This window comes from Siniperca chuatsi, linkage group LG21 (assembly GCF_020085105.1).
Source record: "Siniperca chuatsi isolate FFG_IHB_CAS linkage group LG21, ASM2008510v1, whole genome shotgun sequence".
Taxonomy (NCBI): Eukaryota; Metazoa; Chordata; class Actinopteri; order Centrarchiformes; family Sinipercidae; genus Siniperca; species Siniperca chuatsi.
The window spans coordinates 23350991-23367128 of NC_058062.1; the positions used below are offsets into that span (position 1 = coordinate 23350991).

General features: G+C 37.7%; 1 protein-coding gene across 9 annotated transcripts in view; it reads right to left on the minus strand.

Annotated features, from left to right (window-relative positions):
* The window catches only part of rbfox1 (RNA binding fox-1 homolog 1), a 267586-nt gene that overhangs the window by 240208 nt on the left and 11240 nt on the right, over window positions 1–16138 (minus strand). Inside the window, exon 2 of one of the 9 annotated variants that reach the window (XM_044182185.1) lies at window positions 6178–6298. The exons of the other annotated variants lie outside the window; for them this stretch is intronic. The gene's annotated coding sequence lies outside the window, so the exon portion shown is untranslated. The remainder of the gene's footprint in view (window positions 1–6177; window positions 6299–16138) is intronic. 9 annotated transcript variants of the gene reach the window in all.

Sequence of the window (16138 nt, forward strand, 5' to 3'; positions counted from 1 at the left end):
TAAACATCATCACCTCCATTGACCTCCATTACTGCTGTGCAATATCTTAATAATCTCAATAAGCTACACTAAATGTGACAGTACATGCACCGCTACTTATTACTTATATTATTACATTGTATTATTATACTGTATTATCATCATTAACCGGTAAACCCACCTGGTACGTCACACTTATTTTATTTTATACTTCTACCCACCTAGTACTTAATTTATTTTCTGGCCTGTTTTTATAGTGTATTGTATTATATTTTTTGCTAGTACTTTCTCCTGTGTGCACTGACGTAAAGGCGAGCCGCTGTAACAAAGGGTTTCCCTTCGGGGATCAATAAAGTATTTCTGATTCTGAATCTGATCAGCAACCAAATATTAACAACTTAATCTTATCACTGCCATCATTGCCGTTGTCATCAACATAAGTAAAAAAAAAAAAAGGTCAACAAAAACATCAGCAATAGCAGCAGTAGACTATTGTTTGACAGCTAAAATGTAATAAACTGCAGTGTGTGTGGGCCGGTATTACTGATGTTGTGGGGACATAAATCTGTTTACACAATCACATTGTGGGGACTCAATGTAAGTCAACTCAAATGTAAGTCCCCATAACATAAATCATTAAATTTTAGGGTGAAGACTTGGTTTAAGGTTAGGGTAAGGGTTAGGTTTAAGCAAGTAGTGGTTATGGTAAGGGTACGGGTAAGTCTCCAGGGAATGAATGTAAGTCAATGTAATGTCCCTGAAAGTGATGGAAACACGACTGTGTGTGAGTGAGAGAGAGAGAGAGAGAGCAAGATAATATCCATGTGGTCTGCGGCTAACCCAGGTGAGGCCACAGAATGTTAAACAGTTTTCAGATCGATGTCGGTGAACGCAACTCAACTGCACAATTTGTTCAGCTGTGAGAGATGTCAATACATCCATGAGGGTCATCCATCTCTGTGATTTCCCCCAGTGTGTGTGTGTGTGTGTGTGTGTGTATGTATCAGTTCCCTCAGAATTCTCACTCCAAAGATATCACTCTCTCGCACTCTCTCGAATGGAGCTGCGAACACACACACACACACACACACACACACACACACACACACCAACATTTACACACCATACCCTCAAATCACATTAAAACTACTCTACTCTGTTTCTAAGAACATTTCCATTTATTGCTTTAAGTGCTCTTCCATCACTGAATGTCAAGTATCGAGTGTCACCCAACATACACACACACACACACACAACCTGTGTGCACCCTGCTGTAGGGTGTGTGTGTGTGTGTGTGTGTGTGTGTGTGTGTGTGTAAAAAGAGGATTAGTGAAACTCTGTGAAACTGTGCGTTGATCGATTATGGAACACAGGAATTCAATTGAAAGCATGCTTCAGAGCTCTGAATTCCTTTAAATAATATCATAAAATGATGTGACGCTGCATTGATTTTTTTCTCTCTTCACAGGGAGGTCAAAAGTCAGACTGACGTTCAAAACGGCACCCTGAAGCCAATGGGGATTCAGCATCTTTGCTGAGCCAACACAACATGGAACTTTCACTAAAAATGTAATTCAATACAATATTCTGATACTGTATGAACAGATAATGTGCTCTGCATAGATGCAAACAACATCCAATTTGTTCAGTAATGTGTTTTTTTTCCTTGTCATCTTGCGCAATGAGATAACTTCTGTTATGAATTGGTGCTATATAAATAAAATTGAATTGAATTGAATTGAATCTGACACAATTTGTCAGCAAGATCTCTCATGTCCATTGAGGTTAAACATCTATAAATTCACTCCTTATAACTTCAGTATCAAAGTAACAGTTCCTGCTGGCCAAGGCAGCATAACTTTTCATGGTATAGATTTGTTAAAATATAAAGAATATACTGTAAATTCTCAAACAGTTAAATATTTACCTCAATTTATTCAGACATGCTTTTATTCTTAATTTCACCTGCTTCCCAGTTAATGCAAAGTCAAAACAACTATCTGTTGATAAATTCAGAATAATGTATATTTCCACAACACCAACTCCATCTGTACAACAACAGTCATGTCATACTCACCACTCTGCTTCTCACCAGATGGAAATACTGTTTTCATTTACCAATGAATTCCAGTCCTTTTTCCCGACCAATGTTAGCCTCAGTCAGTGAAACTCAAAATTCCTAGCTGGTCTTTAACATTGAAAGTATTCTAGCCTTCCCAGTATTGGTATGCTTTTTAAAGTGAACAGCCTACAGGAAGTGTTGATTTTCCTTCATGGCAGCTTAACATTTGTAACTGCAGGACATATTGGAGGTCGAAAGGTTTCGGGCTGAGCCTAACAGCTGAGAACAAGCATCCCTCATTCTAGTACACACACGTTGGATTTTTGATTTTGTGGTAAACGATGTAAAAATAACAGAATATGCAGGTTAACTGAGCTTTCTGTTCTTAAGTTAGCACCCAGTGGTTTGGAAGACAGACTATAAAGTAAGCTATATATAGAACTTAGTGTACCCTCAATAGATGTACGTGTATTCTCAGCACAATATCTAGCAGCCAGCTCTTATCAAAATATCACTGTACACTGCCACATTTCAATAAAACTTCCTCTCACCTTTGCACCATGCACACTGCGCTGATTGCGAAAATACAAGAACACAAGAAAAACCTCTTGATCAGGAAAATGCCAACATCATCAGGACGCTACTTGCACTAAACTTTGCACCGCCACTATGTCACTATTTTAGTTTGCCCAGTATAGAGTGGACCTTTTGGAGCCTTTACAGTTAAAAAGCGTCAGTGGTTGTTTGAGTCACAGTGATGTAAACTGCTAGTTCATCAAAAAGTAAAGCAGCGATACATGTGACCACAACTGCAAAAATAATCTCATCAAAGAGGGTGGAGATGACCACATGGGTGTGTGTGTTTGTTTCTATGTGTGTGTGAGAAAGAAAGAGAAACAAGTCACATAAAGACTAATTCAATTTTCTTTCCATTAGTGGAGGTCTAAGAAGTCTTCTTCCCTCTTTTCCACTGTTGGGGGTATGTAAGACATTCTTGAGTTACTGCAATCACAAGAAAAAAATTGGCATTTTAATGATAATTTTTTATTAAAGTTTTCATAGTGACCATTAAATGAACTGCAACTGAGAGTTACGTATGGAACTACAGTTCTATAAATTGTGTATGACCGCCACAGACAGTATGTAATATCTGGATTTCTCCCATCTGTAGCTGTCAGGAAGAGAATTATCCACATCGTAGAGAGTTGAATTCTGTTTTTATTGATGGGGGCATGGTCCAGATCAGAGTGAACAGGATGTTGCTTTGTTCTTCGGGGGCATGGATTACAAAGCAAAGTCAGTGATTTTTCAAATTTTTAATTTTTTTTGGTCTAGAGGACAAAACTAACCAGTGTGGTGGAGAAACTTGTAAAGTTGCCAATGCACATACATTGAGAATGGACTTTACAGTGAAGTAAGTGAAACTTTAGAAATGAACAAAATTTGCATATTCATATATTGAACTGGAATTTTTAATGAGCTAGAAGGAGTAGATGCCTTTTTAAGTATTTTATGTGAAAATTATAATCTTTTTGCGGAAAAAAAAACATATCAGACACACATTATTGTTCTAAGCAGACTATTTGTATATATGTTTTAATACATGTCTGGAAGGGCTCTTTAATGCTAATGAATACGAGGATATTTTAGACAATAGTATGCTTCCTACTTTGTGTCAACAGTTTGTGTTTGTCCCTGTTGATAACAGACCATAGTTGCCATGCACAGATATTGTAGAGAGCAAGAATTGTATGTTAGCAGTGGATGTAAAAAAAAAAATATTAAAAAGTAACATTCCTGTCTGATTTTGGTTTATCAATTTGCAACTGGAGCAAATTCCCGCAGCCAGGTTCTGAAAGAAGAGTAATGAGTGTAGCGTGCGGGTGTCCACAGTCTTTCTTCTGGTGTTCACATGCTTTCGGCCATGTAGTGAATATGATACTGTCAGACAGTGTAGAGTAAGATGATTTTTGTAACCTTTAAAGATGCTTGGGTTGACCTCTACCATACTGCCTTGTGTAATACACAATACAATACATACTCAGCACTGCAGGTAACAGAGAGACACTCACAAAACAAATGAACGAACAAACTAGCGGGATGGCGGAGTGTGTGTGTATGTGTGTGTATTTTTTCAGCCTGTAAGGCACACTGTGACCCAGATAGCATAAAGGATTTCACGCATTCGGGATCCCTCTAAATTAAAGACACTCACTTCTCATTCTTCTGTCTCCTCTCCATCATGGGGAGAGCAGGGAGAGGGATGTGTGAGTGGAGGATTGAAATGGTGTCATGGATGGAGGAGAGAACACATCTCCTCCTCCCCTCCTCCTCCATCCTCTCTTCTTACTAAATCATCAAAAGGTGTTAAAATGCCAACAGACATAATGAGGTTGTGGAGTCTACCACTCCCCACAACCCCCTTTTCTTCATCTCTACCCCGCTCCACTCCTCCACTCTCTCTTTACGAATCTCTTCATCGTGCATTTCCTCTTTCAATAGCAGGTGGTCTAGAAGGATAAATTAATTAATTATAACTCTGGTGATATTCTAAATTTTTCTTATTTTAAACAAATCGCCGGTGCAGACTCAAACTAACAATGAATGTATTCTACTTCTATTGTGTGTGTATCCAAACACTGATATATCTTATTCCTGTGTGCCATATAGCTCCATTGCTGTCCAAAAACTATTAACGGGGTACTCCAGTGATTTAGCATCAAGTATTAGTATTATAAAGTTGGGGACTCACAAGAGACAAGGGAAGAAAGGTTGGTCAAAAGTGAAGCAGCAGAGATACCCTGACTTTTAGTCCCTAGTATGGGTCAAGCTCCAAAAATGGTGGATCCTACATTCATCCTTCATTACCATGAACACACACACTGTAGTTTATTTTGAAACAATCCCACACGCACTGTCCTGCTGCCATAAATACTCACCAGAGAACCATATGTGGATTAATCCGCTGCTGAAAATAGTCTCCAACAAATGTTTGATAAAAATTACAGTGGCCAGCTGTTTTAGGAAATTACCTTTTTTGAAAATTAAACTTGGGGATTTTACTGAGGAATTGTAGTCCCTCTCTAGTGCCACATTTACTAAAGGGCGAGGTTTTGCACTACTAAACATTGCTTGTTTGGGTTCATGCAGTTTTTTTTTTGTTTTTAAAAAAAGAAAGAAAACAAATAAAAAAAGAGAGAAACCTTTTTGCCTGTTACTCACAGCACCCATCAAAACTCACACCATCCCTCCAACACATGCTCCACCGTATCTTCTTATCCCACGCAACTGGCTTTTTTTTTGTTTTCATTAGTCTAAGAATTGTGTTTGTGATTTTAATTGTCTCAAAATATGTATGTTGTGCTGTGTTCAGCTCTGTTGATTTATTTTAAAGTGTTTCTATTTAAAGGCCCAAAACATGGGAGGAAAGAATGGAAATTTATGCAAATAACCGCATCTGATTTATCACTGCAGACTGTACACTGCGGCAAAGACAACTGTGTCTGAAATTTAACATCTTGAACTTGAAATAGTAAGTATGCAGCACTGTTGTATCACATATACAAAAGGGAGAGAGACTATGGCAGGGTAAAAGAGAGAGAAAGAGAGGCTTTATTAAACAGCTATTAAAATGCTATGGTCAGTAATAGTTGATACAATGAAAACACTTCAGTGTCAGCAGTAATGAACACTGCAGCAAATGAAAAGATGCATATGAGGTCACTCTCCAGGAGCTGTCCAATGAGCGCCACAACACAAGTTGAAAGAGCAGCAAGGTCTGTTATTTGTCACCTGATTTGACTTTTCTGTTTCATATGGCCTCCTGCTGGAATAGGTATTCTGCTGGACTGTTAATGGCTCACAGTGTGATATGACTGAAGTAGACCCTTTGTTTTTTGCTGACAACATCAGACTTTACATACTATTCCTTCTGCTGGAAGAACATATGGTTGTAGTTGCTCTTTTTGATTCCAGACATGCACAAGTCAAGTCAGGTCAATTTTATTTATATAGCCCAATTTCAAATTTGCCTCGGGGCTTTACTACTTTACTACATCTAACAACCTCTCTCCTTGGAACCTCAATTTGGATAACAAAAAAAAAAAAAAACAGGAAACAGGAAAAAAGGGAGAGACCTCAAGATGAGCAGGATGGTCTTTTCTTTTCTTCCATGACCGTAGGACACCACCTGCTGTAGTTCTCTAACTCCTCCTCTCTGTGTGCACTCTCTCTGTTTGTGTAGCAAAATCCTTTTTTCTGCAGCAAGAAACAAGATAATAAGGTCAGCAAGAGCATAAGAGCAAGTGTGTGTATGTGTGAGTGACTAAGAGAGTGAGTGAGTGAGTGAGAGAGAGGGGTAATTACATCTGAAAGTGTGTGTGAGAGAATTTAGTTTATCATAGCACGCGTGACTGTGTGTGTGTGTTCATGGGAGTGTGTGTGTGTCTGCATTTGTGAGTGAGAGAACAAGAGAGAGTGAAAAGTAATTATATCTGAAGGTACGTGTGAGTGAAAGAAATGTTTTTCACAGTGTTTGTGTATGTGTTTCTGAGACAGAGAGGGGGAGAGTTAACTATTGATATATATTGTGGGAATTCTCAAAAGCATTCATGTTTCATGTTTGTCTTTTAGGCTGGCAGGGGGAAACAGCTAGCCTGGCTCTTTCCAAAGTTCAAAAATATACCTAGAAAAACCTCTAAAGCTCACAAATCAACTCATATCTTTTTTGTACAAACAGAAAAGTAAAAACAAAAATGTGTGGTTTTAGAGGGAGCCTTTAAGGGTTGCTGTTAAAAGCTGCTGAAAAACTAAAAGTATGCCCACATGATTTCATCTTTAGCTCGTCCCTGAACAGACAGGACACGTGTGGCTGTGACTACCTAACTAAAACATGTTTCACTGCATAAAAATGTTCATAAAGTGGTGAAATGAGTGCAAATCAGGAAACAGAAAACATCCAAAACACTTTGGTCATCAGGAATGTGAAATATATGATCTGCCAATAGAGATAACTTCACATCACTAACTGTACATGTTGCACAAGATGGAGACCCAAAAATGTATACTTGATTAAAAAATGATATTTATACATTTTAATTCCAAACTTTATAATGTATAATACGGAACGTAAACTACAATATATAAGTAATCGTATCATGTTACAAAACCGTATTTCATTTCCTCAACGTTATTATTTTATATATATATATATATATAAAGTTCAGTTCTAATCTGTTTAACTGTCAGTACAGGAGGAAAACACAGTAAATTAACAGGGTGTACACATACATACACACATACATACACACATACACATTAAATGCAGTCGACAGGAGATGTTCTGACTCATCAAGAGGAAAACCCCCTCGCACACACACAAATACACACAACTTTTTACAGTTTTCACGATTGCAAACCTCCCTGTGTGTGTGTGTGTGTGTGTGTGTGTGTGTATGCATATGCTTTTTAACTCTGACCCACATATTAGAAGACCCTAGAGGAGGGTGGGGGATGGGGGGTGGGGGGGTGCAGGCTCATATTTTAATAATGCATGTAGCTGGATTTTAGTCATTCAACCGAAAATAATATAGTTGAGTATACACACACAGAGAAACACACAATACAATAATATATTTGTAAAAGAGGTGTGGGATAACTGCAACTGATATAAAAATGAAAACAACCTACGGCGTGTGTTTGCTTGTGCTGAATCCAGCACACCTGCCTGTGTGATCCATTCCAGATTCATCTTAGGTACATTGGCCCGATTCTGGGCGCCAACACCGACTTGAAGCTGGCCTGAGTGCCTTTAACCTGAGCTGATTCTCAGCCAAAATCAACCGATGCCCACATCCCCAAAAAGCAAACCTAACCAAATTTTGCCACATATGGGTCAATAAGGGCCAGCTCAGGGCAAATGGACAAAATGTTCAGAGCTGTTTTCCCTACCTTCAGCTGCCAATGAGATGTTGGCTTAGCTTGGGGTGTTTCCACCATTTATAGCCACACAAATGGTTTAGTTCTAATGGTTTTAACTGTTCTGCTTTTTAAATGAATGTTTCCAATAAGGCTTAAGACCAGTCTTGTGTTAAAATATATTTTTAGAATGTTTTAAGGCAGGGCTGTAGTTAAGACCACTTAAGTCAAATCAGAGACCAGCTGTTTCAAGATCGAGTTAAGACCAAGACTAAAGAAACAAAAACAGAAGCCATTCAAAATTCTTTATACTGTTCATAGTGAGTGTCCATTGTGATATGACTTCAGTCAGTAAAGTCCTCTGGATTCAGAAGACTTTGAAATGTGATAAGAACAAAAAAATGTTCATTGTTTTCTAAAATCACAATTACAACTCTAAGTAAATAAAAATGGAAAGGTTATAGAAAACAAGCTATCTGGACTTGGTCAAAAGGTCCAAACTAAACAATGTGATAGTCTCGACAGGTGGCCAAGACTAAGGCAAGTCAGTCAAAACAGCCACAAGAACAAAGCAAGTCAGAGATAGCAGGAACAAAAGCCTCGACTGGCCAGGATTCGAGTACTACAGTCTTGTTTAAAGGTTGTTGAAAACTCACTAGACTGCCATTATTATGGAAAGCACAATAACCAATTTCACTCATAACGTGATATTTTCTGGAATTATATAAATGTATCTAAATACAGGAAATACCATTCAGTTGTGGTTGGGGTTTTTTTGGTTGATGAAATCGTAACTTCATTGTCCTCCAGTTTTTTGTTTTTGTTTTTACAATTGGTTGCACACATTTCTCTATACTGAGTTCACTTTTTCAAAACTCTTTATACAATCAGCGCAACGGCATTCAGTGTGGACTCAATCTCGGAATCCATCGGCTATCGCCTGATGACGATTTAGCCTCTGGGAGCAACAGCCAATGTTTCGGGGCTTCCGGTGTAGCCAGCGGATATTCGGATAACGGATATCCGAGCTACGGCTTCCTCCTCCGTGCACCGGTCATTGTTTACAGTCTGATTAGCAATCTCGTCTGATGACGATTTGAATGCAGATACATTTTAAAAAAGCTAATAAAAAGCGAATCTCTAGGGTTCCGAGATCGATAAAAAGCTAAATCGTTGTCAAAGAACATAAAGTGTGATGTGGATGGGAAGACTATACTATACCTATAGAAGCTACTGAAGCATGCTACAGCATTTCTGATTCATTTCTGTAACAAACACTAAATATAATATGTAACGTAACACAATCCATGGGGTAAAAAGGTACCATTGTTTTTGTTGGAATGGAATCTTAGTTTATATAATAAATAAATGAATAAACAAATACAACAAATCAAAGATACTTCAAAGACAATAGTGTTGCATATTGTAATGCTTCCAGTTGTTAGTGTTTTTAGGTCATTGAGTTCTGAATGACAAAGTTTTCTTAGAGACAAATGTTGTCAGTGTTCTGGTACAAGAGTTGATCCTGAGATGTGTATCAAATGTTTTGGTTGCATTAGTGTATTTTGGATGTGAGATTAACTGTTGTGCTGAGCTGCATGTTGAATAGAACTGTGTGAAGAGTTTTGAAAAACTGTGTGTGTGTAAAATGTTTGTAACTAATTGTAAAAAATATAATTTGTGATTAAAGTGACAGCAGTAAACATTTAGCAACACTGTGGCCTCTCTCTCCACAGTTGTCTACCTGTATTTTTGAACAGAGAAGACTGAAGTTTGTTGCCTTTGGCCTACTTCTCTATTCTCTCTCTTTTCTAATCCGCTTTCTTCATCCTTTCATTTAATCTCTCTCTCTCTTCCCCCGCTCTCTCTTTCCATCTTCCACAGTCATTCGCGCAGTGTTGGCATGTTGTTACATGAACACAACCATGGACTGTGTGTGTGTGTGAGTGTGTGTGAGAGAGAGATGAAATGGGCATGTGCAATGTTCAGCAAATGACACAGCACCTCAGAACATGACATACACACTCATTCAGCCATATCAGTGACAAATACACACATGCGGTAATTGCTACACAATTTCATTTGGAGGAATAAATCTCTTTTAATTAAATATTAAAAAATGGCTACATGCCATTTCAGATTTCCCATTATTAAAAATCCCATTATTATTTCATAAAGGTGCGATATGGTCAAAATCTTCTGTCACAGTATTCATTTTTATATCATGGTAATGACATATGTCACGATACAGTAATTGTTCTGTAATGTTTGTTTTTTTTTTAATACCATCACATTTGATTATTTTCTTCTTTTATTTGGAACAAATAAAAACAACACCTTCTGCTCTGTATTTACAATTTCACTCTCCTCCTCCATGTTTTCTTGTCACTCTCTTCTTCTGTGGCAGTTGGCAAACTAGCTTAGAGGTGCATTACCACCAACAACATAGCCTGCACCGAATATAGCAAAGACACTAAGGGACAGCTCCCACGGTGGAAACAGTATTGCCAAATCTCTTCTGGTGGACACCTGTCTACTGTTGCGCGGTATATACCGTCATTTTTCCCAACCCTATTATTTCATTCCACTAGTAGTTTTTAGTGTAAGTGTTACAGAGCTCTATGACACAGAGGAATAAGACATATCAGGCTTTGGATACACAGAACATACTCATCGTTTGTTTGGTTCCTTTCATGGGATTGTTGATAAGAAGAAACATGTAAATGTTGTGTAAATGTTTAATTTCACTTCACCCATTGGTAGAACAAGTCAGTAATGTGTGACGTTGAACTTAAATTATAACTTTACATAACACATTTGACTTTTTCCCTTTCTGTAATGATCAGAAAATATTAAAGATATAAATGACTGAATATAAATGGCTGAGAGGACGTTTAACCATTAAGTGTATTCTTTGTTTCTGAAAATCTTTTTTTTTTTTTTTTTTTTTTTTTTTTTTTACAATAAATTTCGGAAGGAAAGGCTGAAATATAGATTCATATGAGATTAGAAAAATGTTCCCCCCCAAAATGAAAACAAAATCAGAATATGCTCCGATCAGCAATCCCTACACTGGGTTGTCTCTTGACTCCACGAAAGAATGGATCTCTGAGTATGACTGATAAATGGTTGGAATTTAGCTAAAGATAAGAAATCCTAAAAAGAAAGCAGTTTGCAGTGCCTAGTTTTGCTGCAAATTGTAACAGACACTCACTTTGTCTCTCTACAGGTCTGACGATAGTACTTTTAATCCGCTCTTTGAACAAGAGCTGCCTCTCAACAAGGGCTCACTTTCCCCTACAACACGTAGCTCTGTGAAAAGCATACACAGCCCACTCACAATGAAGAGACTGGTGGAAAAGACACTTGTTCCTGAACCTGCTGGCATGCTGTGTTGAATAGCTTAAGAAGAAAAAAAAACACAATGAAAAAAAGCCCTTCAGTTAGAGAATGCTACATCAAAATACTACAAAAACACAGACAAATAACAAAGAAATACAACAGCTTATAGGTTAACTACCTGAGAAAATCCAAGTGGGAAGCAAACTAGTGGAGCAGTGAAAGGAAACAAGGGAGAGAGAGACGTAACAAAGGTCCCTGGCCACACCCGAGTCGGGGATGCCCCAGCTACAGGGGTGCCGCAGAAGCAAACTATTTTCACCATTAATATAATAATAATAATAATAATAACAAGATTTAAACTCGGGTCCCCTCTACAAGATCAGGACTCAAGATAAGGTAATCATGCAGGTATCATCTTAAAGGACCATACCGGTCCAGTAAATCTTGTGTGCTTACAACTTACAATACTGGCAACCATTTTCCAACTCGTGCAAGTGGCCCTGTAATTTTTAAATGTGTTTTTTCTACTTTGCAGGGGCCCACAGGGACTTGAAACTCACTCAACATAGCTAATGCATCATAATAAAACATGTCTGCACTGGTTTTAATTTAAAGTTGCTTAAAGTTACCTTAAGTTAAAATAGTAGAGTGATCTGTGAATCCTTCCATGTGATGCATTCGTGTGTTGAAGTGAAGGTCTGATGACCATCACTTTCACCATTCAGCTGCCACATAGCATTGCAGTCATTCTTGTCATAAATTGCACACTTAGTTGTATTGAATCTCTAAAAACATTATTTTGCTGACTTCAGACTGGAAGACAGTTTTAGCTACATGACAGCACATAAATGCACAATTCTAACTCAAATGTGTTTTCTCATTGGATGACCAGGGCTGGAAGACCCGCACAAACTCAGCAAAGAAGAGATGCTTTCACAAGAAAATGTCAGACAGTGAATATCGTGATAAGGAGCTCTGATGTACAGAAGCATATACGGGACTATATTCAAAAGATAATGTAAACTTGACAATGAAAATGTAATTCCACAATAAAATAATAATTTTCCACATATGTATGTGTTATTTGAGTAAAAATTAAAATGAAATAATCCAATTTTAATTTTCATTTTCACATACTTGTGAGGTTGCGTTCTATGACCATGTTAAAATAAAAATGGAAAAGCTGTTTGACTTTTAAAGATGGAACCCACTGTACAGTGGACAATATTCAAATGTTAATTCAAATTTGAAAATGAAAATGCAATATAAATAATGTAACCTGATTTTCCATGTATGTGTGAATATTTAAGTCTCAATGAAAATGAAAATGCAATTTTCTAACAATCTGAAAATTAAAATGAAAACACCCCCCCAGTCTTTGCCTTTCCATTTACATGTCACCACGCTCTTTTAGGGTCAACATGAAAATTAAAATGAAATCTGTCATTGCTCTCATCTTCAGTTAGGATGTCACTTGCTGACTGGATTACTGTACAAAAACACAACTTTCTAACTTTATTCACTGATCTTGGTGAAACTGGATGATGATATATTTTATTGTCAGATCGTTTTTCCCTCTGATGTCCTTCGGCTGCTTTGTCTCAACTCTCGGTAATTTTTCAGAGTTTCCTGATGGACAGAAAGCTTTACTTGTTGCTAAAGTAACCGCTAACTGCTGAGGTGATTTACAGCAGCTCCGACCAGGACTCTGACTCTGGGGATGACAAAGACACTGTAACGTTAACGAGGTGCTTTTCTTGTCGGGTTTTACTCCAGACTCAATCTGACAATAAAGTATCATCATCATCATCATCAATCATCCAGTTTCACCAAAATCAGTGCATAAAGTTATAAAGTTGTGTGTTTTTGTACAGTAATCAGTGAGGCCCAGCCACCTTCTTGCCTTTCTGCCTATGTGAACTACGCACATGAGTAAAGCAGCAGATGTTCAAGCAAGTGACGTCCTAACTGAAGACCCGCCTTGATGAGAGCACTGACAGATTATATTTTCATTTTCATGTTGACCCCAAAAGAGCATGGTGACATGTAAATGTAAATGCAAAGACTGGGGGCGCTGTTTCTCTTATTGCATTTGAATATTGTCCACTGTACAGCAGGTTAAGTCTTAGGTTAAGGGCAGTTTTCATTATGATTTACACATTGTTAGAAAAATGCATTTTCATTTTCATTTAGCCATTTATATTTTGCTGCATAAATGGAAAATCAGGTTACATTGTTTATATTGCATTTTCATTTTCAAATATGAATTAACATTTGAATATTGTCCACTGTACAGCAAAATATGAAATTTGAAAATTAAATGTCAAACAGCTTTTCCATTTTAACATAGTCATAGAAAACCTATATAAGTATGTGAAAATTAAAATAAAAATTGGATTATTTAATTTTCATTTTTACTCAAATAACACATACATATGTGGAAAATTATGCTATTGTGGAATTACATTTTCATTGTCAAGTTTACATTATCATTTGAATATAGTCCCGTATATGCCTCCATACTGATGAGAAGACAAAGACCCTTTCTACAGAATGACTGTTGTAGCGAATCAGTTTGAGCCACAGTATACCGAGGAGGAAATGTTGCTGAGGCGAGCAGAGCAAGATAGGGAAAGGACTAGAGGAGGGGACAGTGCTGCTACATCATTGGATCAAACAGAACACCAGCCTCTGAACCAATAACCAGCAGCTGCTGGTGGAGTTGTAACACATGCCAAACTATGTAATCCACGGCAGTGTTTTTGCTGCCATGAATGGGCCATTTTGAAAGCGCTGTTGGAGGAGTGCGAGAGAGGCAGCAATGCAGTGGATGAACTTATGTGTGACAAACCATCCTGATTTCAGCACTCTCTTGCAGGTACACAGTCAACAAATACGTTCATCCCTCCTAGCTAGAATGTTTTGGTCAGAAATGTGGTGTACTTCACAGAGCATAATCTGTCCAATCAGAATCACTTGTAGGCGAGACATCTGTCCTGCCAACCAATTCAACACGGAACTACACAGAAGGAACGTATATCCCCGCCGTGAAATTTAGTGCCAGGATAAAAGACTGTTTTACGGATGAAATCACTTATCGTGAGTCATAAATGCAGATGTGTGTTTTGGCGAGTGAACCACAGAATTTTAAGATGGGTGTTTATTCAGTTTATTCTGAAATTCGAAACAATTATGCAAAATATTACAAAAGCTTAAATATGGCTGCATGCTTTGGGAAATGACTGGCACTGACGAAAAGTGTAAGGAGATAGTAGTTATTTGGCTTAAACATGCAAAACCACTGGTCCTTTAAGGCCTCTATTATTTCAGCTTATAATGCATACCCTATGAAATAAAATTGCAATTAAGCAAATTGGCACAAACTAACTGCCACATGGTGAAATTGAGCCTTGTGGGACTAGGGCCCCAGAGCAGTCCACTTTGCAGTAAGTAATGAAGATGATTTCCTTGATTTGGAGATACTGCTCATTAGCAAACCCCAAGACCAGTATTCCTCCAACCTCATTTTTGCATTACAGGTGATATTACAAATTATACCTAAAAGTTATTTTAATTAAAAGTAGTAGACTGACATGTATAGAGAGTCACTGTGTCTCCAGCAGAGTTAATGACGATTCACAACAAAACATCATGTCTGTGATATAAAAATAGACAAGGTATGATTTAAAATTAGAACCCCCCCCCCCCCCAGGAGCCAGACAGAAACATTTCCAAACAGCAGAGACGGATGAACACAGGAGAAACTGATGGGGACACTTAGCTTTTAGATGGTGGTCACACAGATGGCAGCACTGGACAACATTCCATCTCAGACTGAAGATGGCAAGCTCAGCCATACATGTTGAATGCAAATAGTTCTGTCTTTTCCTTTGATGGCATTTTAGATCTCTCCCTAAAGACTGTGAAATATCCAAAGTGTTTCAAATTAAAAGCCTTCCAGCAGCTTAAAGCAAATAGTTAACCCCTTTCCAGGTAGGCTCTTAATGTGAAAGCTATGCAGGAAGTGTTGGGTTTCACTGACAGTAGCTTTTTGTGGAACGTAAAAACAGCAAAGTAGGAACAACAGGTAAACATAATTTCTTTTCAAAAGAGAAAGTGAAATTTATCATGCGAGCCATTATAGTACAGGTAATTCCATCCTCCTCATTATTTTTTTACCAGGCTGTTATTAGAGACTGGTCTTCATTTGCTTTGGCTGGCCACCATTCATTTGAAACTCAGCCTTTATTTCAATACTAAAATTATTTTTATCCTTTTTGCAAGTCTTGGGAATATCATATGGAACAATAACATGCAGTTACTCTTATGACATCATCATTAATATTTCAGAGAAGTCACAGTTCTTCTAATGGAGTGTTTTGTTTAGCTTTTGTCTGCGGTTGGCTGAGAGCGTATACCCAGAATTGATTTCCCCCAACAACATATACACATATACACACACACACACACACAAGCAGGGGAACATGGTGTGTACATGATTAAAGACTGACTGCATCGTCTGTGTGTGCAAAATGAATCCACTCTTTCACACATTTCTGTGACAGACTATTGAGCTCTTTGGAAAGAACATGTAATGCATGTGTTCAAATAAATCGAGAAAACATCGAAGGGTGAATCAAAAATGTACATAGAAAAATAATTAATGTGTGGTGCTGTGTGAAAATATATCCACACACACAGACAGAATCCCAAAAGGCCTTCAGATGTATTCAAAATGTCTTACATGGTTCAACTATATATAGCTTCAAAGACCCAGATTCCCTATGTAGGCAAGGCACACACACACACACACACACACACAATGCTCTGGCATAACAT